Genomic DNA, 21,210 nt, shown 5'->3' with positions numbered 1-21,210 from the left:
TACATATAAATTAGGAGGATGATCTTAACAAACAGGATTCAAAGATGGACACACTACATCACCACAAAGCCCCAAAGCCTCTTTGTGGAAGACCCTTCACTTGTGGTGTCCACTGCTGAGGAAGCTGAGGCCTGCTCCTCCTCTCTCCCACTGGCATGGAAGGGAAGGCTGAGCTGATGTAACACCACTTATAAAACGGACGGTTTGGACCATTCCTGTTACCGCTGTGAGTAGACTGGGCTATCTTTCTACATAACTAAAACACACAGGGAAAAGAAATAATGTCAGGCAGCTAATTAATAAAGATACATTATTTTTCTGGACTTGCCATGGCTGTGGTTTCTTAAGATGTACTGCTTGTTGCAATTTCCTTTCTCACATGAGCGACCTTTGTACATAATATACATAACGCTATGTTTTTCTAGAAGATCCCCCCTTAGAAAATTCAGGGTCTTCAAGCACCCTATCCATGATGAAAACGCAGGCTATCTGGTCCTCATCGCACACAGGTAAGCCTATGATGTCATTAACTCCACATCTACTGAGGGACTCTGGAAGATAGTTAATCTCAACCTAAGCACACGCTACCCACACACAGGGAACAAACTAAACACCATCCATGCAGACTGTCTTCCTAAGACACTGATTTCCTGACCTAGTAGGCCAAATTTTAACAGTAACCCTAGGGTTTCCAGCATGCCCCTGTCAGCAGCCAAAAACAACCCAGACCAACGCTCCCCAAAGAAGTTCTTCAGAACATCCACGCATAGGCAGTCTGTGCTATCCAGAACCATTCAGTCCACAGTGCCAAGGCTGCCTCACAACAGCGGCATCCTGCCTACTCACACAGTGTGTCATTTCCCTCCCCACACTGCAGAAGTTGGCATTAACTGTAGGCAGGTTAAAAGAGCAGAGAAAAGTGTGATGAAGGATACCTATTTTCTCCTACAATATAACAATGGAGCCATTGGAAAAACAAAAGCAGAAACAACAGACAGTGTATGTGTACATCTATGTACATATATACACAGTGTATGTGTGCATTTATGTGCACATATACACATACTCATGAGCTTGCACACGGTGGGTAAAATTTCGTTCCTATTTCACACATTTGGGCGAAAGGGAGGGTCACTGAAGAGGTAAGGGAACCAGGGTGACATATAACAGCCAAGAACAGATCTTAAGGCCCCAATCAGCCAAATGTCCACCGCCTACAACCCGAGGAAACTGAGGCACTAACGGCATCTCAGCGTCCACTCCAATACCATTCCCTACACCACAGCGTCCCAACCAGTGGGACACAGACACAGGTCCGAACTGGAAACGTTCAGACCTGCAAACAGTTTCAGAGGAATCAGGTCCTTGAGGACGTCATTATCAGCCCTACACTAAAGAAACCTCAAATTCTGTAGACCTCGGCATATAAACAGCGATAATAATAGTATCCACAGGAAAATTAAATTACATAATGCAAGTGAAGGGCGCCAGGGATCTAGTTGGCTGGGCCAGGGAGCACCCACTACTTCCCAGCCCAGCATTATAGTTGGTCTAAGAGCAACAGCAGTCAAGGGACAAAGCCCATGTCCCATGAACTTTCGCTCTAGAGTGGGTTCTGCTGCTAATGCTGACACTGGTAGTTGACAGAGAGACGCAAAAGGCAGAGGGCATAACAGAAGGAAGTCACACGTAGCATACAGTCGCTGAATAGTCAAATCCACCCCTCCCACGTGGTTTCCGTCGTGGGTGTGTATGCATGTGTACCGTGTGCATGCTTGTCTTGGTGTATGCTCCTGTGTATGCAAGAGAGGTGCAGGTGCATGTGGAAGACAGAGGTCATGCCAAACGCTTTTCTTCTCTTTCTCAACCTTACTTTTGACACAGGGTCTCTCACTGGCCTGCAGCTTGCTGCCTATGCTAGACCTGATGACCAAGGAGCTCCAGGATCCTCCCCTCCCTTTTTGCCCAGGCAAAAACTTAGAGGTAAGTATACAATGCTGGACCCAGCCTTGACCTGGGGCATCTGAATTCGGACTGCTGGGCCAGTACTTTGCTAGACATCTTCTCTCTGCACTCATGGTTTATTTTTAACAGTCTAGCAACCCAAGGTGCAAATGCAACAGCCGGACCTTGACAGCAGGTGTTCTGTCTCCCTGCCCAGCTTCCAGAGCAGGAGGCTGAGGAAGTCCCCACCATGAAGAAGCGGCTTTTCAAGAAATGTCAAACCACTGTAAGGGGGTCCACCTAAAGAACCATGCCCATAGACCCCTATGAGCCCTGAAAGATTAAAGCAAGAGCAAAGAAACCCACACATCTGGTCAGATAAAGGCTGGGTGTACTAGCATCCTCGGATACCAACTGTGCATCACAGGTACACCTTGGGCAATAGATAACGCCCTGACTAGATACAGACGTGGGTGCTGGGCTGAAAATGAGTTTAGGAGAGCCCCGCTCTCCAAACCACAGCTCCCTTTTCCCACCTGAGAATGGAGGAGATGCCGGTAGTCGGGCAGAGGGTGGAGAGAGCCGGGAGTTCCCCAGTGCCAGAGGCAAGGGGCAGTCAACTGCTGAGTTATGTGGAGGCCAAGAGAGGACGGCAGGTGAGACAAATTGGAAAATGGATTTTTTTTGTTTCACACATTCAATCCTGATAACATTTATTTCATTACTCAATGAGATTTTTACATCCAAGGGATGCATAATAAAATATTTTATATAAAGTTAATATTGATAACCACTTTAGTCTTCGACACGCTCTTGCCATCCTGTGAGAGTCATTATCTCGAGGACCCACTTCATGATTTTTCTTTTCCCCGGAACTGTCTGGAAACAAGCACGTACTCAAAATAAGTATTTATTGAATAAATAAACCAATGAATGAGGCAACGGCAGAGAAAGCAAGCAAACGAACTTAGTGCTCTATGGGGTAGGATCAGTGCCAGCCGCAGCATCTCTGTGCACAGCTGAGAAATCCAACATTCACAGACACACGTGACCCTCTCCACTCCAGTGTTCTTTCCAATACACAAACTGGGGCCCCCTCGGAAGATTCCAGAAAGGCAATAATGAGAGTCAGAGACCCAGGGCCGTATGCCAAGAAGCCAAGGGGGTTATATGTTTAATGTCAATATTTATTTCTTATTTACATCCCCAGCTTGTTCGAGGAGGATTTAAGGCAGTTTGATTTATGCTCAGGAAGGCTCAGCTGATTAAAATCTCACAATTGTGTACACGAGATGATGTGTGTAAAGCGCTCCCCAGCACCCTGAGGCCCCCCCTTCATAAGCCCCAGGAATCTGAGGCACTGGGACCTGTGATTTTATTATAAAAAAATTAATAATTATTACTCGGTTAAAGAAGTTTCTCAATAGCCGGAAATCTCCCGATGCTCTGGGTCTGAGAAGATGAAATAAAAGGCACTACGGCATACCACAATATCTAAAATTTATTGTAAAAACCATCTAAAATATCACGGAAGCAATTTCTCCCTGGAGTGTTTTATGAACAGCAAACGCGAGAAGGAAAAATATTTTTACAGATACCTTGAACTAAGTTTATAGAAATATGTGCGTGTGAGACCATACCATATTTAACAGAAAAACTAAGGACAATATGAAGAAGCACCAGGCATGTTCTTAATTCAACTCCGTAACCAACCAACTAGTGTCGAAACACACTAACAAAGGCCATCTCGCGCACCACTCCCTGGCGGCTGTGCAGGGTCTGGACAAGCCAGCATTCCCTGCCCATCACTGCGGGTATCCTCCCGAACCATATTTATAATGACTTATTAGATCTGGGATCCACTGTCTGCTGAAGAGCACAAAACGCTACAAAATAACGTAAGATGGAGAAAACTTTACAGGAAATGCATCTATCACCGAAGATTGCGCGAGGAGGTGGTGGGAAGAGAAGAAAATGGACAGAAAGATGTGGGGGAAAGAAGGTGCCAAGGAGAGGAGCCAGCAAGAACGGGGGCGAGGTATACGGAGAAGCCTGCCAGGGTCCTTTCACCGTGAGGTTCTGTGAGCGGCCACATTTCTACCAGGCCCACCATGGCTCTGGTGGTCACGGCCACAATGGTGGCTGGCCAGTGGGTGCTCATTGGCTGTGGCCAGGAAAAAAAATACCTCCACCCCCAGAGTTGCAGGGTACATCTCAGCTCGGCTCCATCTATGGTTCAGAGTAAAGTCTTATGAACACTAGTAAATGAGTGGAAATCGGAATAAAGCCCCTAATGTGGCAGCCCCTACTACAAAAGGCTCAGAAGAGGGCGAAGAATGCCTGTGTACAGACAGTTCTACTCACATGCCACCTACAAGAGCAGGTTTGTGTGGTGTGGTGGATGTGGGCGGGTGTGGGCACGTGTCCACGAAGAGGTTGATATTGGTGTCAAATCTTCTCGGATTGGTCTCAACTTTATCCTTTGAAACAGTGTTTCTCACTGAACCTGGAGCTTCCTACTTAGCTACACTGGCTGGCAGAGGCCCTGAGATCCGCCTCCCTCCCTGGTGTTGGGGTTACAAATGCCTGCCGCTGCACCCAGCTTTTTAACATGTCCTGGAAAGGGCTGTAAAGGCCTTGACGACATCAGTTCATCCATGATCTTAATCAATCGTGTGAGGGACATCTTCCCCACCAAGCAAGCCGCATCTCCTCCAGCATGTCAACACAGGCACAGAACAGAACGGCAGAAAATGCGCCACGGTGCAGTAGAAACCCCGCACAAGGAAGCACACAGGGGATAAGGAAGACCATGGAGTGCCTATAGCAGGCTTCTCTCACACTGCTGTGAGCTACTCTCGGGGGGGGGGGGGGGAAGCCCACTGCACTAACTTGCTTCCTTCACTCCCAGCCCAAAATAAAAACAGCCTCGACGCATCAGCGCTTCTCCAGTGTGAGCCACTGAGGATTCAGAACCATGCGCCCAACAGCAGCCCAAGTTCTAGTGCAATCCTTGCAGAGCTCGTACGCTGCACAACACGCTCCGTTGAGTCCCGCTGCTGTGCTTACTTGTTTGTTCAGATCCGCACACACAGCAGCATGGTGAGGGGAGATGTGCAGGGCTTTTCCTCCCCTAAGACAAGCAACCTACAATCCTAACTTCCCCGAAAGGGAAAGAAAGAGAATACACTACAAGTCACACCTGTATACACTGAAAGACAATATGCTTCCATAGTTTAACATATTCAGCATAACAGCTTAAAGTTTTAAATAGATGGCCAAAAAGGCTTCAGGGCTACACACAACTAATACCACTTTAATACATGGGTATACAGCAACACTCCAAGGAGAATTCCCACCACAGCAAGAAACTGAAAACCAGCCCAGAACTCTAAGCCTGTGAGGCCATGGGAGAGTGACTACCACCAGGCTTCCAATGGAAGCAGCATGGCAGGCCTGGGAAGGCTTGTGAGCTACCACAAGCCAACAGCTTTGTGTACTGGAGAGTTTCCCTGTTTGTTTTTCATTGTTTTGTTTGTTTGGTTGGTTAGTTGGTTGGTTTTGGGTTTTTTGTTTGTTTGCTTATTTGTCTGTTTTTTTGTTTGGGGGGGGTTGTTTTTGGGGTTTTTTTTTCCCGATCTACCTGACCAGAGCTCAACTAGTAGCAAAGTCCTCTCCACCCTAAAAGAATATTCAGACATCACTGCAGTAAAACTCAGGTTCTATCAGGCTGAGAGCGCTGCACAATGACGGTTTATTTCACTGAAACTGGAGCTGGGGAGACAGCTTGGGGAATAAGAGCACCAGCACTGCAAGCGTAGCTGCCCAGGGGCTGAATTCCTAGAACCCATGTGAGAAGACAGGCATGTGTGCCCCTAGCCCCAGCAATGGGTGTGTGGTGACGGGTGAGGGGAGAGGGTGGCGGTGACAGCAGTGGTCAGGAGAGTCACATCCCAAGAGCTTGCTGCCCGGCCACCCTAGCCAGAGAGGCCACTAGTTCAGTGAGAGACCAGTAAGACGGAGGAATGGAGAGAGACACGCTACCTTGCTCGGGTCTCTGAACGCATGCACACAGGCACACATGCTTGCACACTCACATCTGAACGCATGCACACAGGCACACATGCTTGCACACTCACATCTGAGTGCACGCACACAGGCACACATGCTTGCACACTCACATCTGAACACATGCACACAGGCACATGTGCTTGCACACTCACATCTGAATGAATGCACACAGGCACATGTGCTTGCACACTCACGTCTGAATGCACGCACACAGGCACACATGCTTGCACACTCACATCTGAACACATGCACACAGGCACATGTGCTTGCACACTCACATCTGAATGAATGCACACAGGCACATGTGCTTGCACACTCACGTCTGAATGCACGCACACAGGCACACATGCTTGCACACTCACGTCTGAACGCACGCACACAGGCACACATGCTTGCACACTCACATCTGAATGCATGCACACAGGCACACTCACATCATACAACACACATACACACACACTTCCACTCTGTATCTCGACTGAGTCCTTCCTGAAAGTGCACAAGAGTGCAGGCTGCTCATGTTCCTTGGGTCTTCCTAGAGAGTCCCTGAATTCTCAGGCCCAGAATCCAGAAGCCTTGAGCAGAAAACTCCCTTTCCTGTAAAAGGGAAATGTTTCTGATTCAAAACGATCTATCAATAAATGCATGAAAAACAAAATATCTCCGTGAAAAGTTGAATAAGTAAACCAAATTTCCAAAGTTAATGTTATCTTAGACTTTCCAAAGTATATGCAAAGTGGCATAAATGGTCGCTGCCAAAATTAAGATATAAGAAAGAGTCCTAAAGACACAAGCAGACAAAGTCGTCAACAAGCGCTCTTGGCTTACGTCTCCTGCAGTTACACAAGAACAGGAAGAGGTCCTTCTGAGAAGGTTCGCCAAGATCAGAACCTGGCCCAAATTATTAAAAATTAGATGTTGCGTGCATTTCTTTTCTTCCTCATGGGGATCAATTCTGAAGGCCTGGGATCTAAAAGTACAGGGTATAGGGAAGAAGCAGAGCTCAAACATCAGCCAACACAGAACACGGCATCTAGAAAGTCACCCTCAAAGTCAACCGCTAAGGTTCAAACATCTGGAGATCTACATGACCCAAGGGCCACACCATGTGACCAGAGGGAGACAAAGTAGGATGGAGCAGAGACTGGCAAGGAGAGTCGGGCTCTGGGGCTACACAGTCACCGCTCAGCTTTAAGAGAGGTCTAGGGTCTCGGCTGACAGAGAAGACAGGTGCCAAGCCAGGCAGTCATGGGCACCTCCTGCCTGAATGCCCTCTCTACCCTGGACTGCAGGTATAAACCCCATCACACCTCCTGCCACCCACCTACAACCCAGAATTGTCAGACTGGCTGCCAACGTGTGCGCCACCCATGGAGGTCTGGTTCCCCCTCCCCCAAGGAACTAGATTATTTTTTCAACCATATGTAAATCTATAAATCAAGCGATTCATCGTCCACCCACCCGAGGCAGTGACTTCAGTAGTCCGTCCTGTGTGGCACAGATACGGAATACAAGAGAAACACGCTGGATAAGGAGCATTTCTGAGCTTCCCATCAAGGAATTTTCCAGAGACTCCCTCCTTTGTTCTCGCTCTCTTCTGGTGCTAGCCAGGAGAGGCCAGCACCAACAAATCACAGGGAAGACCAGGGAACTGGGGGGAGAGACGACATCTCTTTAATTTTGCACGCATGATGTTCACAGCCACTAAGGTCATACCTGCGTGTGTTGACTGACAACTTTTCAGCTTGATTCAAAGCAAACAGCTGCTGGTTTGATTGCCTAGCAACTAAAAATTGATGGATGACCCTTAAGATGAATAACTACCATAAATCACCTCATTCAAACTCTGCAAGAAAAAAAAATTAAAAAACAATGGTTTTCATGACATTTGCTGCACTCCATAATGCGCCGTGATAAATGTGGCCCTCCTCGTGGATGCAGAGCCGGGGCTGCCCGAGTTGAGTCCCTTTGGTTTCTGTGTTTTGTGTTCTTAGCTCTCCGTAGATTTGGCTTGTCAGAAACACGGGCCCCTGTGTGCCTGTCAGTCACTCCGAGACAGAGTCGCTGCTGATCCCTCATCCCTAAACACCATTTCATCAGGAAATGGAGGTCCTATTTCACAAAGACAGCAGAGTGCCCCATACATTAATAACGGTTATGGTATATTTAGTGTAATGACTTGACCTCAACCAACATTACAGACGCCATGATTCATATGAATTTGATAAACTACTTCCTGTTTGTAGACATTTCATATGGTCCTAAAAGACCACAAATGTGCTTTAAACTCACAGGTAAATACAGACCCATGCGTCACAGCAGAAAGATGTACTCCTGGTATCTCTTCTGTAAGGAATCCCACATCGCCCTGCTCAGAGTGAGTCCCAGAGACAACAGGGATGATGGGCAGGCTCACACTTTCCAGATGTGACTTACTGTGCCTCACCTTGACTCTGAAGGCAATTCTTCTTGCCATCCCCCTTTGTCCTTCCCTTCTGCTGAACTCTTGCCTTCCTTCTTTTCTTTTTTAAGGCCAAATTTACAAGGAAGGCTGCTCCCTGGTAATCAGATCCGCCACCCAACGGGAGTTCGTTGAACACAAAATAGGTAGGGCCCCTGCCCCCTCGCCCATCAATACTACCAGCATCCTAGGGCTGCCCAAGTGAACAGACTGTACACTCACTTGTCCGTAGGTTTGCTGGCAAACTCCATGGAGGATATCAGTTACTCAGTAATCAAAGGGACGCTTTGACTGTGGACCAGGCACAGTGCTCAGCTGATAGCAGAAGAGAGCACCATCCTCCCAGAGAGCTTAGATGCACTGGGACTTACGTTCTCATGGGTTCCATAGTAAGGGATCGTTTACACTAGAAACTCATTCACATTATTAAACAGTATAACTCTCCCACAAAGCTGAGAGCATCCAACACTGAGTAATAAAAATTACTTTTTGTTCAACAGACTCCACAGTTCTGTTCTTCTAAATAGAACCCTTCTATTTAGAAGAAACCATGAGGGGCTTGCAAGATGCTAAGCTATACTCAGGACCATAGCCAGGATGGCCACATGGCTCTCAGACCAGGTGACAGTCCTGCATCTCGGGGTGGACCAGTGTCACTAAGACCATGCTTGCTGGTAGCCTTGTTGATTAGGACTGGCCAGAGGGCAGCAGTATGCCCCACGCTGGCTTTAAAAGTTCCTATGTCCACTTTAGACTCCTGAGACGGAAAAGACAAAGACAAATACAGTTAACTGGAGGAGTCAAGAGGTCATGGCCTAAGCAGCCAACACAACCCTCCAGGCACTGGGTAGGCCATCTTGCTGCTGGTGTGCATACTCAGGTGTGAACCCTTAAATCCGTATTACAGGAGAAAGGGATAAAGCTGCTCCCAGGAGCATCCAGCCTCTTCACACTGTAGATGACAGTGTCAACTACAGACTCTCTCCTCAAGGCCAATGCAATAGTTACAAAAAATCACCACAACAAACAAACATCTCCATGTTTTAAGTAGGTTTACAGTTTTGTGCTAGCCTGCATTCATAGCTAACCTCCTACGGGAAGGCCCACAGAACATGGGTTAGATAGATACCTGTGTACAGCAAAGCACCACAAACTCATCATTTCCCAAGAAGGGAGCTAGGAGGACCAGAGCGATCGAAAGGCCTGACTATGGCAGCTCAGATCCTAGGCATCAAGCTTCCCGGGAGCTTATAACTAAGCAAATGTTGGGACCTGTGCCACATGGAAGCCAAGTGAAGGCCCTGATTATGACTGACGATTTAGACTGCTACTTTGGGCCCTTGTAGATATCCATATGTGTTCCCCCACCCCCCAAGATCCTGACCTGGAGTCCTCTGGGTTCCATTTGTCTTCTGACCCACAGGCTTCAAGCTAATACCATCTTCACTGTCCCCAGACACAAGTATGCTATAAGTTTCCTGTCTACTTCAAGCACCACAGAATCTTAGGAGGCTGAAGGCGCTCACTGGGAAAACTACCCTCTGTTCACACTGTACGGCTATGGACCCTTATGTCTCTCAAGCTGCCTCGGTATTTCTGCCTGGCTCTGACCAGCCCTGGCCTTTGAGATGGGGAGGAAGAGCAAGACTGAGAGAACAGGACAATCTGGATTGCTGTCCCTTTAAGACCGAAATGCTTGTTCCTTTCCAGTAAGAAAAGTAAATCATACTATAGTGAGTTGAGCTTTGAAAAAAGCATCCATCCATTAAAGTTCACAGATCCCAGCTCTCAGGTTGTCCCTCCCCTGGCTGTGTCTCAAGTTACAGCCTTGTACAACCCAAGTCTAAATAATATTCACCATGATAAATGACACCATAACTCCGATATCCACAATCAATCTTTGCTTTAAAGATACATCCATCTTCAATAATGTTGATGGGGATTCTGTAAAATGGGAAACGTGACTGTCTCCCAGCCCTCCTGACGGAGGGGGAGGGGGGCCCTGAGTGATGGCTGTCAGCCCACATCTGGCCGCAAAAATAAATTAGCCTTATGCAGACAAATGAAAGGGCCAGCTCTGCCTAGGAAGCAGCCACTCCTGAGCACTGGCTAATTTATAGGACATCTTTCTGGAAAGTTCCTGGCTGAGGCAACAATCTCCCTGTCTTCTCTTTAAACGCTATCTGAAGCTGTGAATGACCACCATGGGGAAGGCCTGCACAAGGTACGAGGGGCAGGAGAAAGAAAACTGCTCATGTTCCCAGCGCAATTAAAATGCAAAACTCCACTCTTCTGGTGGGGGGGGAGTTTTTATTTTAGGCAAATGCTTTTTAGATTTTAACATCATTTATTCCCCCTCCCCAGTTTATTGTTGTTTTGGTCCTTTTGCTTGCCTTCTTTTTTATATTACTTGTTTATTTATTTATGCTTGCTTTTTTGGTGGTCTTAGAAAGCACAGAGACAGTAAATAGTTTGAGGGTGAAGATGGGTCTTGAGAAACAGGAGCCCCCAAACTCCTGAGCAAGGTTTATGTGCAGGCAGGCGGGAAGCAGGTTACACAGGCCAAGCAAGCAAGACAAAGACACATCTCCCCGGATTTTGGACATAGTTTCCAAAACAGCGTGGGATCAAACACTGTTAGAAAGGCTCTAAAATAAGTAAGACCAAACTTGCTCCCCTACCAGAGGGCAGCCACTCCGCCAGGTTCTTCGGGCTTTCTGACCTTGACCACGGAAGGGGCACCCAGGGTCTGTTAAAACAGGGAAGTGGCTGAGAACAGGCACATGCTCCCTGCAGAGCAACTGGGACTCCCTCCGTGGGGCTTGCTGCAGAGGGATGCGGGATGTCTGTTCCCAGGCTGGGAACAATCACCGGTTTGGCCCCAGAGTCTCCTGGTCCTGGACTGGGAGGGTTAACTGGGCTGCAGGACTTACAGTAAGGCCCCGGGAGACACAACACACAAGCTTCCTGGCAAGGGCTCACCAGGGTAGGAGGGGACTGCAGAATGAACTCTCTCAGGCTTTGTGGTCGCCTTTCCCAAGGCCCAGGCTGGCCCCTTTGATAAATGACACACGTCATTCTGTCAGAGCTGACATTGCAGCTGGGAGGGCCGGTGATGCATGGCTCCACTGAAAAGGAAATCAACTTTTTGGCACCGAGTGAGTCTGTGCCCTGTGTAAGGATTTTTGTTTCTCAAAAAAGTAAAAGATAGACTTAGGATTGGGGTGGCGGCAGCGGGGGGGGGGGGGGAGCACGAGGAGTTGGAAAACAGATTGAACGACAGCTACACTTAACATAAATTAACTGGGGCAATGGCGAAATGTGCTAGCCTGCGATAAATAAAAGCTACATTAGTCAATTATTAATCACACGCTAACTTGTAGCCAGAACCCAGGACTTAAATCTGAGGCCTGAGCTGCCTCATAAACAGATAAGATGGTGTCTGATAGATGTCTCCCAGGGAGGAATCAGGAAGGAACCGAAGGTTCGGGGGCCCCACTGAGTGGGAACACATGGAAAGTTCTGGAAAACGAGGTGGGGTGAGCAGGGCAGGAGAGACCTGTTCCATACAGACCTTCTGGTTGTGCAAAGAAAACTAAGTTGGACAGCAACTTCCGAACACTCCCCCCTCAGGACCTATTATATTTTTCTCAATATTCAGGATATTTATATGTTGCCAATGTGTGTCCCTAGACTTTTTGTCTTGAAAAATCTGTTGCCAGTTTTGAACCTGGACCTACCAAGTTATACTTTTAACTGATCCCTAGTAAGGGAACTTCCCTAGAGATGGGATTTATTTCAAAATTATTTAGCGAGATAATGCTCACATTTTACTATTCAAACTGACACTTGACATTCACATAGATTAAATCACTGAGCCCGTCCAAATCCACCTCCCAGCCAAGTGGCTTTATGTGTGGCTGAGTTGTAAGCAATTCACAACCTACTTACCACCCACCTACACACAATCAAGAGAATGCAGTCTCTCTCTCTCTCTCTCTCTCTCTCTCTCTCTCTCTCTCTCTCTCACACACACACACACACACACACAAAACTGACCTTAAGGTATCACCATTCTTCCTAATAAAGAATGAACTGTAAGTAATGAAAGCACAATGGGACATGATAGCATTAACTGAAGCCCACCATGAAGAGCCAACTGCTCTATGCTCTGTCATGCTGCACAGAATTCACCAAGGTCTCATCCAGGAAAACCTCCCCTCTGGGCCCAGGACAGGGAGAGTGGTAATTAGCTACGGCCCCTGGCATTCCGTGTTGATGAGTTCTCTCCCACAGGGTTCAGGTTCTAAGAGATCTGCTGAGGTTGAGTGAAGACTTCTGGTATTCAAAGGCAAAAGCACAAAACCTAGACCAACACGCACAGCCAGGAGAAAGTGTTTGCACCACACAGCCAACAGCAGGGGCTACTAGAGGCTGCATCCACCAATCCCTAACACCATGCCTGGTCCACAAAGCCAATGCTCAAAGCAGTGCCTTCACTGCAAGTCTTCACTTTTCCTTAGAAGTGCGTTTCCAGTGTGCTCTCCCAGGGCAAAGGGGCACACAGCCAGCAAGCCCGTCCATTTGTGCTCACCCCGTGCCCCACAACTTCCAGCTCTCACGTGGGCAGATGTGATGCCTTGCTCCATGGTGCCAAAACAGCAGAAGGGACCCGAGCTACCTGTTTCAACTTGCTTCCCATTGAACAAGTGAAAGCAAACTGAGATGCTACCAAAAGTAAGTTCTCTGGGCACAATCAGCTTTTCTAAAAAAAAAAAAAAAAAAAAAAGAAGAAGAAGAAGAAGAAGAAGAAGAAGAAGAAGAAGAAGAAGAAGAAGAAGAAGAAGAAGGGAAGGAAGAGAGAGAAGAAAATCAAAGCTGTTGCTTCATGTTGGATGTACTTAAATTAATCCCGGAGTTGTAAAACAGTAAGGCTCTCAGAATTCTCTATTAATACAAACCCTTCACCTACAGAGAAGTAAACTGAGGCCTGGCGAAAGAAAAAAATCAGTGACGGAACAAAGCCCCAAGCCTGCACCTACCGTCTAATATTGCCTACAACACCCGGATACACTCGAGAATTGATTGGTTTTTTTATTAAAGCCAACCTCCTTAGTGGAAACATACAATTAATAGACAGGTTCCAAATCCAGTCAAAATGTTTTAAAAGCCACTAAACCCGATGACTTCTCAGATGGCATAAGAAAGACCATGGCAGGGCGGGGGTTGAGGGGGGCACACGTTAAAGCATAGGCTGGTGTTTAAACGCCTCCCTTCCTCCAGCTGCAATATAATTTTTCTTTAGTCCATAAAAAATTGAGATAGTGTGCAGAATGTTTATATATGACCGAGGTCTCTCTTTAAAAGGTTTCTACTTTTGCTTTATGACCTGTCCTTGGTTTGACACTTCCGCTCATCAGAAAGGGCTTTATAAAATAATCCTGAAGGTGAGGAGCAGACATCTGTCAGGGACGAGCTGGGTTCTGTGACGCGCAGGGTGAGAAGAGAAAGAAAGCCTGTTAAGCTCTCCTTAGTCACCAATAGACATCAAAGGTAATAATTAAAGAAGACAGACGTCATAAAACATAAATTTATGTCTATTTTAATAATGCACAAGTGGCGGAGTGTGTAAAATATCTATTAGGTTGAAAGAACATGAAAACGTTTCAATATGGGGGAGAAAAAAATCGATGTTTTGTTTTGGGGTATTTTCCCTTCCTTAAAAAAAAAAAGTGGAGATTTTTTTTTTCACAAGTTTAAACTGAAGTCTTTCCAAACCTCTGCCATCTGTGGGTACATGAACTATGAATGACCCCAAGTGATTTGCAGTCTGCTGAGAATCCCTCAGAAAGCTCGGGAAAAAGTATCATTAAGAATGACTGATGACTGTCAGTCATGGTTGACCTCATCCAGGCTTTGGTCTCTGCCTCAGTAATAAGCTGCCCTTTATTAGTACCAACACTCCATAAAGGGGGTGTGTTTAGTCACAGGATAGTGGCCTTCTAATGCCCATTGCTTCTCCGCAGAAGATTGATGGGTGCTCATTTTTACTGCCTTCCCTGCATACACAGGGCTAGGGCTGCAGAGCATCAGGCCTGCAAACCACGCAACGGAGGGAGGAGGTGGAGAGAGAACATCTCGACAGAGAACCCAGGGCTGGGGGAATGGAGGCAATTTTCTCTTAAAGAAATTCATCTCTCGAAACAGACTCCACCAGTATGCTGTATGTATATTTGATTCCAGAAGAAAAGGCCAAGAAAGTAAATTTGAGTGTTGAAATGCCGCCGAAGGGCCCCTGGCTAAGCACTGCTTATCTTAAAAACAGAAAGCAACTCTGGCTTGGGACTCTCTCCCTCTAAGATTGCAGTAGCCAAGAATTAGGTCTTATAACCAGCCTGACACCAAAATACAAGGATGTAATTATTACCCATTAAAACCAAATGTGTAAAAAGAAAAAAATCTTCTCTATACGAGCACATAAAACCTATTCACCACCTTTGTATTAAACTACTAAATTGTTTTTAAGAGGCAATTGCTGCAGAAACAAATAAATGAACCATACATGTGTGTACATGTATACATACATACATGTGTGCACGCGCGCGCATGCACACACACACACACACACCACTGTCCTGGGAGCACTAAATCCTGCGCACTACCTCTGTCTCCTGAGATGACTGCATGCACCCCCAGGAGGTGGCCGGAGACCCATGTGTTCTCACCCTCCCTATTGCCCTCACCCCACTGTGGGTTCTCAGGTACTGCAGGACTAGGGAGCAGCGGGCTCTGCACAGCTCTGAGCAGGTGCTGCACACCGCAAATGAAGAGAATGTATCCCATGTGGGGCGCTCCATTCCAAATATGTCTATAAACAAATTTAGCTCGCAGGGTGATTAATTTGCAGAACCCCTTTGAGAATAAGCCAGACTCCATAGCCTAATGCCTTCAGCCAGTTACTCCCAGAAATTTAGCCAAACACCACAAGATCCTGCCCTCAGAAACTGCTAGAGAACCTTGGGGTTGAGCTACAGTGCACAGACTCCTACTGGATTCAAAAACTGGTTCCATGAGGAAGAGCCACGGTGGTGGAGGACTACTGGATTTAAACACAGTCTGTCTCTCGCAGACAGTCAACACCTCCTCTTGAGCAGCCCAGGGGAAAGAGGGCAGATAAGACCAAGGCCACCCTTCCCTGCCCTAACTGCAGGGCAGCTGTCCTGGCTTGGAGCTGCCATCGGGATCAGGCTCAGCGTGAGCCAGGAGAAGAGGAAGGAGGAGGCGAGAACTTCTGTGGGTATCAGATGTAAGTCGGTTCTCCTCGAGACCTTTCAAAACACTGGTTTGTCCACTGAATAAATAAAAAGGGCAATTGAGAAGCTTCCCCTATGAACTCTGGGTGACCTCTGGGTGCCTGACCTCTGACCAGGTCTGCCAGGCTTTCGGCTCCCTTTCTCTCCTATAGCTTCTTACAGTGGATTTGAAGTTGACAGATAATGCAAGTTCAATCCCTGCTGGGTGGGGCGTGGGCTGGGGGGACGAAGGAGGAAACTTTAGGCTTCCACACTGAAGTGCCAACACTTAGCACCACGTCGCATGGACAGTCACACCAGGCAGTATAAGCCGGACATATATAGATCTTTGCACACTTCCTTCCCTTCAAGCTCGCGTGCACTTGCGTGTGAAGAGGGATCTCTGCAGCACCCAGAGTGCTAACACGCTGAAGTACCTCCTGGCTGATGCGCAATATTATTTATATCCCACTACTTTGTGGAGTTCTAGCAGATTCCTTCCATTTTAAATTACTGTAAACACACAGACACACATATATGCTCACATACACACACATAAATGCACACGTGTTCCTAAAGTTTGGAGACAGTTCAAAGGGATTTACACCCACCACAATACTATTGTTTATGGTCACATTATTTGCCCATATTTGGCTCTTCTCGATGCCAGTACCTTCCCAGGTAATAATAAAGCATAGCAGACAAAACCAGACATGCTTTACTGTTATTTTCACGTAGCCAAGAACTGAATTCAGCAGGGCAGGCTCTCATGGAGTATTACACAGTTTACTGCATTAATGATAGGATGCCCCACTGCTGGGGCACCTCCTGCACTGGGAATAAACGTTCGCCACAATGCTCGCATTTTTAACCCCATAGACTTTAGGGCTGAGCACAGCGGTGACACAGGCCCAGGGGTGACCTGCCAATAAGGCGCATTAACCACTCTGAATGGGGCCTTCTCCTCACCACGGTGTCCACTGATACGTCATGCCATTTCTTGCTATGAATCTTACCCCTGGCTTTTTAAAAATAGTAAAATGTAATAAATACAGGTTTCTGAAAAGTTCACATTCCCAAGCCGGAGTGTGTACTGACCTTCACCGCCGGTTTAATTTATTTCGCCACATCGTGCTGACAATGCCTTTTACTTTTCACTAAAAAACCGAGAATATATTTTATAACCAAATTCTCTAAAATCCAGCCTCATCCTCCTGCTCATCACAGCCTGCTACCCACCCTCACCTTCCAACCAGCATTCGTGTAGGATTTATAGGCATGGAACTATTTGACCTATATTTCAGGCACTGTTTTCTCCAGCAAGAAGCTGGGGAACACACCTTTAAGACTGCAGCCCGCAAGCTGAGGCAGACCGGCCCATGCCCTTACTTCAGATTTGGAAAAGGCACCTGAGACTCAGTATGGGGGTAGTGTTGAGCCACTGGGAACCCAAGTGTGGTACACGATGAAACCCTGTGCTGGGTAGCTTTCAGGGTTTCAAACTTGGCTATTTTCCTACAAAATGCACCACATTCACAAGAGCCAGGGAACCCTGCAGTCGGTATATTTCCCAGAAAACAATAAAAATAATAATTATTACTATTTAAAAAAAAACTACAACTGAGTAACTGAGATTCGACTTTTTTGCCCCCTTTAAAAAAAAAAAACAAAGACAAATCCTTGTTCGCGCTGCTATAGAATCTCATGGGCATCGAGGGAAAACACTGTCTATCATCTGAGGAAACTGCAGGCTGCTGCAGCGGTGGGGGTGAACAAAGCCAACCCAGAAGGGACAGGCTGGGGACAGGAAGAAGGTGAGCAGGAGCTGGGCTGGACGGCCTTCCTAGGAAACCAGGCATACGTAGAACAACCGGCAAAGTTGTGCCTCTCCCTCCCTGCTAGCGTATTTCACAGTGGAACAGCAGAGTCTATAAACAATTTAATGCTAATTAAAACAGAAACCCAATCCAGATATTCCCAAACCAGAGTATCCAAGCAGGTGATTTAATGCAGGAAGTACTAGAACAGACCTGAGCTCAAAAATCCCTCTAAAAATGACCTTCTTTTCCTTGCCTGACAATAACCATTAAAAATAGTAACTGGAGGCCTGTTTACTGCAATCTCAGAAACAACACTGATGGATTTCCTTAAGTCCATAAATTTGACAGTGTATTTCTTCAGTAAAGTTAAAATGTAAAAAGGGTTTCACGTATCCCTACCAAACTCAGCATTTGTCCATGTCTATTAAAAAAAAGAGGAACACACAACACTAATCTTTTAAGTCACTGTCAGCTACCCCTTCAGCCTTCCACAGAGCACCGCATTTTAAATGCAGAAGGACCTGCCTGTAAGGGAGGCTTTCATGCACTCACAAGGCTTCCCCAGTAGCAATCATCAACAACTGAATTTAAAAGGGAACAAGACTGCTTGGTGTGTTCAGCCCCTTCCTCCTGGCAGTGCTAAGATTTTTAAATTTGGGGTGGGTCACATAAATAATCAGCAGGCTTGGCAGCACAGCGTGCCACCCTGGGACCTGCCATCTCCAGAAGAGACTGTGACCACCTCCGTTATCACACCTCCAGATGCGTGAGCAAACACACACCTATGCACCTCTGCCTCCAAACCAACCCCTCCGCACACACATGTGCATGCACAAACAGCATCACAGGACAACAGTGGTTCCCTGATCAGCTCGCAATCTCGCTTTAACGTTCCTAGCCGTGAGGTCTATTATCAAAAATCACCGTGATTAGGAAATATTGAGAATCTTGAAGAAGACTGGTGGTGGTAATTTTCCAAAATTAGTCTTTAAAAGAAGCTCCAGATAAAAGCAAACAAACAAGAACGACAAAACAAACGAGCAGGGCTCTATCAAAAAGCAGACACTGTATGGAGAAGCCTGTTTTTCTGTAACAAGAGAAAGACCCTGAAGTGCGTACACTTTAACCTTTCCTTCCACCTAACTGATGTCATAACAATGGTGCTTCGCGCGTCTCAAGGACAAATGATCGTTCCCGGCTGTACACAATTCAAGGAGTGTTATCGCTCCAGCAAACTGTTGTCCCAAAAATTATATTCATTGCTTTTCAAAATGTTATCAACTTAATAAATAAATACCTTTCTGGGTGAGAAATACAGCGGTGTTGGTGAGGGCCTTCCCTATCAACCCTATTGATAAAAACTTTAAAAATCACCTACTTCCACTCTGCCAAGCCACACCTTCCTGGTGTGCACGTCAAGCGTCTGATATGTGCATTTCACCACCCTGTTTCCCCAGGTCAGAGTCTTTCCTTGGAAATTGTGTCAGCAGCTTCCTGCTACCTTTAATCAATACTGAAATAATATCTTAATAAAATATATCTACCCCCTCACGACAAAGGAATTCACTCACAAATGTCCCAACGCTTTATCACATATTCATGTTGTCTTTGGTTCTCGTGATCTTTAATAGTCTGTGTCGTGATCTATTTGTATTATTGTCATAAATGCTATTCTTGACTTGGGAAAAAAATCGAGCTAAAAAAAAAGTCCTATGTCCCTTTCCCCTGAGCCAAGAAACCATCCCTTGTCAAGGGTACTGTCTTTCCTGGTAGACAGGTAGGTGGTGGGAGGTGCCACCTCCTTCCTAAGAAGGTGCCAATAAAATGCCTTCTGTTCTTTGTGCACTGTGAACTTGAGCCTGTCTTGGAATAATTTACCAATACTTTTTATAGGGTTTTCTGAGAGGAACCAGGACAACAATGACAGTATGTGGTGAGTGCAGGTTGCCCGGATGGGGACTCTCACCCGCGGCTCCCGTGCACAGGTGCGGCTCCTGCCCTTGGCTAAGTGGGGCTTGTCTAGTTAACGACTTACAATGATGAAAGTGTTTTGAACCATAGTCTCGTAGAAGATTGTTCTAGACCTGGCCTCTCAGGGAACATATATCCACCCTGAGCTGGGCACAAGCACATTTAATCAGCAGCTAATAACCGCACGGGAGGAGCTGCTCCCGTCATAAATCAATGTGCAAAATTGCTAATACACTAGTTATCGATTAGCACACCAGCACTCATTTTGAGGCTATAGCTAAGAACTAACAAAGTGACAAGGGTAAAGTGTTATTTCTTTCACACGCAGACAGCTGGGCTGGAAAAAACGACTCCAGCCGGCAGTAATTCTTAATTGACACCTGTCAAGATAATGGCACTGCCGCAGCTGCTGCAGGAGACTCCGTCCCTCGCTCTGTTCATCTGTCAGCTTTGATACCCTTCCTATGCACGTAGTTTTTTTCCTTTGCTCTAATCTACCTAAATTGTCCTGGCTTTTGTTTGAAACCTGGGTTTTGGTAGCAGCTAATCCCTTCCTAATATCTGCCCGTCCATGATTTAATAGTCTCACCCATCGTATTCATAAAGTCAAGGCTTTAGGGTTTGATTAGGAAAAGGAAAAGGAGATGGGAGGCTGTATCGAAAATCCAGAAGAACTCAGCAAGGTAGGGCGTACAGAACGGTCTGTATAGTTTTAATTTTTTTTTAAACTTATTTTGGCCCTTCTCACTTCCAGACAGATGGGTGTCACTATCCCATCCTCACCCCGATTCCTAGTTCCTTGGACTTGGGAACATTCAGTCCCTCCACGTCCGTTCCCACCCTGCATAGGTAGACACATTTGCAGAATGTTGTGTAGGGAGTGCAAAAGCCTGGCAACACTGAAGCTGTGAGGCAGAGAGGGAAGGGTTCAAAGACACAAGTGCGCAGGGTTTCCTCACTCTAGAAGGAAAACCTGCTTTGGTTTGTATTTTTTTAGGATAATCCGAAACATATAATTTACAACTGTACTACTGTCTCCAGAGTACGCAGTCTGCCCTCCTTTCCACTGCCATGGAGAGGGATCCACTCAGTCTATAAAAGAAAAGAAAAAGACGGACAAAAGTGGGGGCTTGGAGGGGAGGGAAGCTGGTTTTTAATAATTCGAAAATCCCACATAGCTTAAGTTGTTTGCCTGTGATGAAATTATTGTTGCAAGTTCTTTGTCAATTCAGATCCACACAATCAATAGCTATCTATTTCTTGAGATGTTCTATTTGTTCATCTTTCCTGAGGCCCAAAGAGCTCACTGCAGGAGCCGAGGCCCTGCTCCACCCACAGGGACCCTGGTCTAGGCCTCAGCAGCCAAAACTCTTGGCAACCCCTGGCTGGGGTTCTTCCCTCCACAGCTGGAGCTCGCCTCCAAGACAGGCACCACTGATCAGGAATGTGCTGCTGAAAACACTCACTACCCATGATCAGCCAGCACACGCCAGTTAACCTTTGCCCTTGGCCTCTTCCACAGCAAGGCTGGCAGGTAGGTGGGGTGAATACTCCAGGCATGAAAGAGGAGTGAGGGCCCGACCCAGCAGAGGAGGCCCCTCCAGAAGCACTTAAATCTGCCACTCTCCTGACCCTGCGTCCAGACTTCCTA

The 21,210-nt window shown here is 46.7% G+C and overlaps 1 protein-coding gene across 1 annotated transcript in view; it reads right to left on the bottom strand.

The window, feature by feature from the left end:
• The window catches only part of Tshz1 (teashirt zinc finger homeobox 1), a 71,357-nt gene that overhangs the window by 45,231 nt on the left and 4,916 nt on the right, over positions 1 to 21,210 (bottom strand). The gene's annotated exons all lie outside the window — the stretch shown is intronic.

The sequence above is a fragment of the Myodes glareolus genome, chromosome 13 (genome assembly GCF_982192425.1).
Source record: "Myodes glareolus chromosome 13, mMyoGla1.1, whole genome shotgun sequence".
Classification (NCBI taxonomy): Eukaryota; Metazoa; Chordata; class Mammalia; order Rodentia; family Cricetidae; genus Myodes; species Myodes glareolus.
Note: the sequence above shows the minus strand (reverse complement) of the source record. Positions and strands in the feature narration are given on the sequence as shown.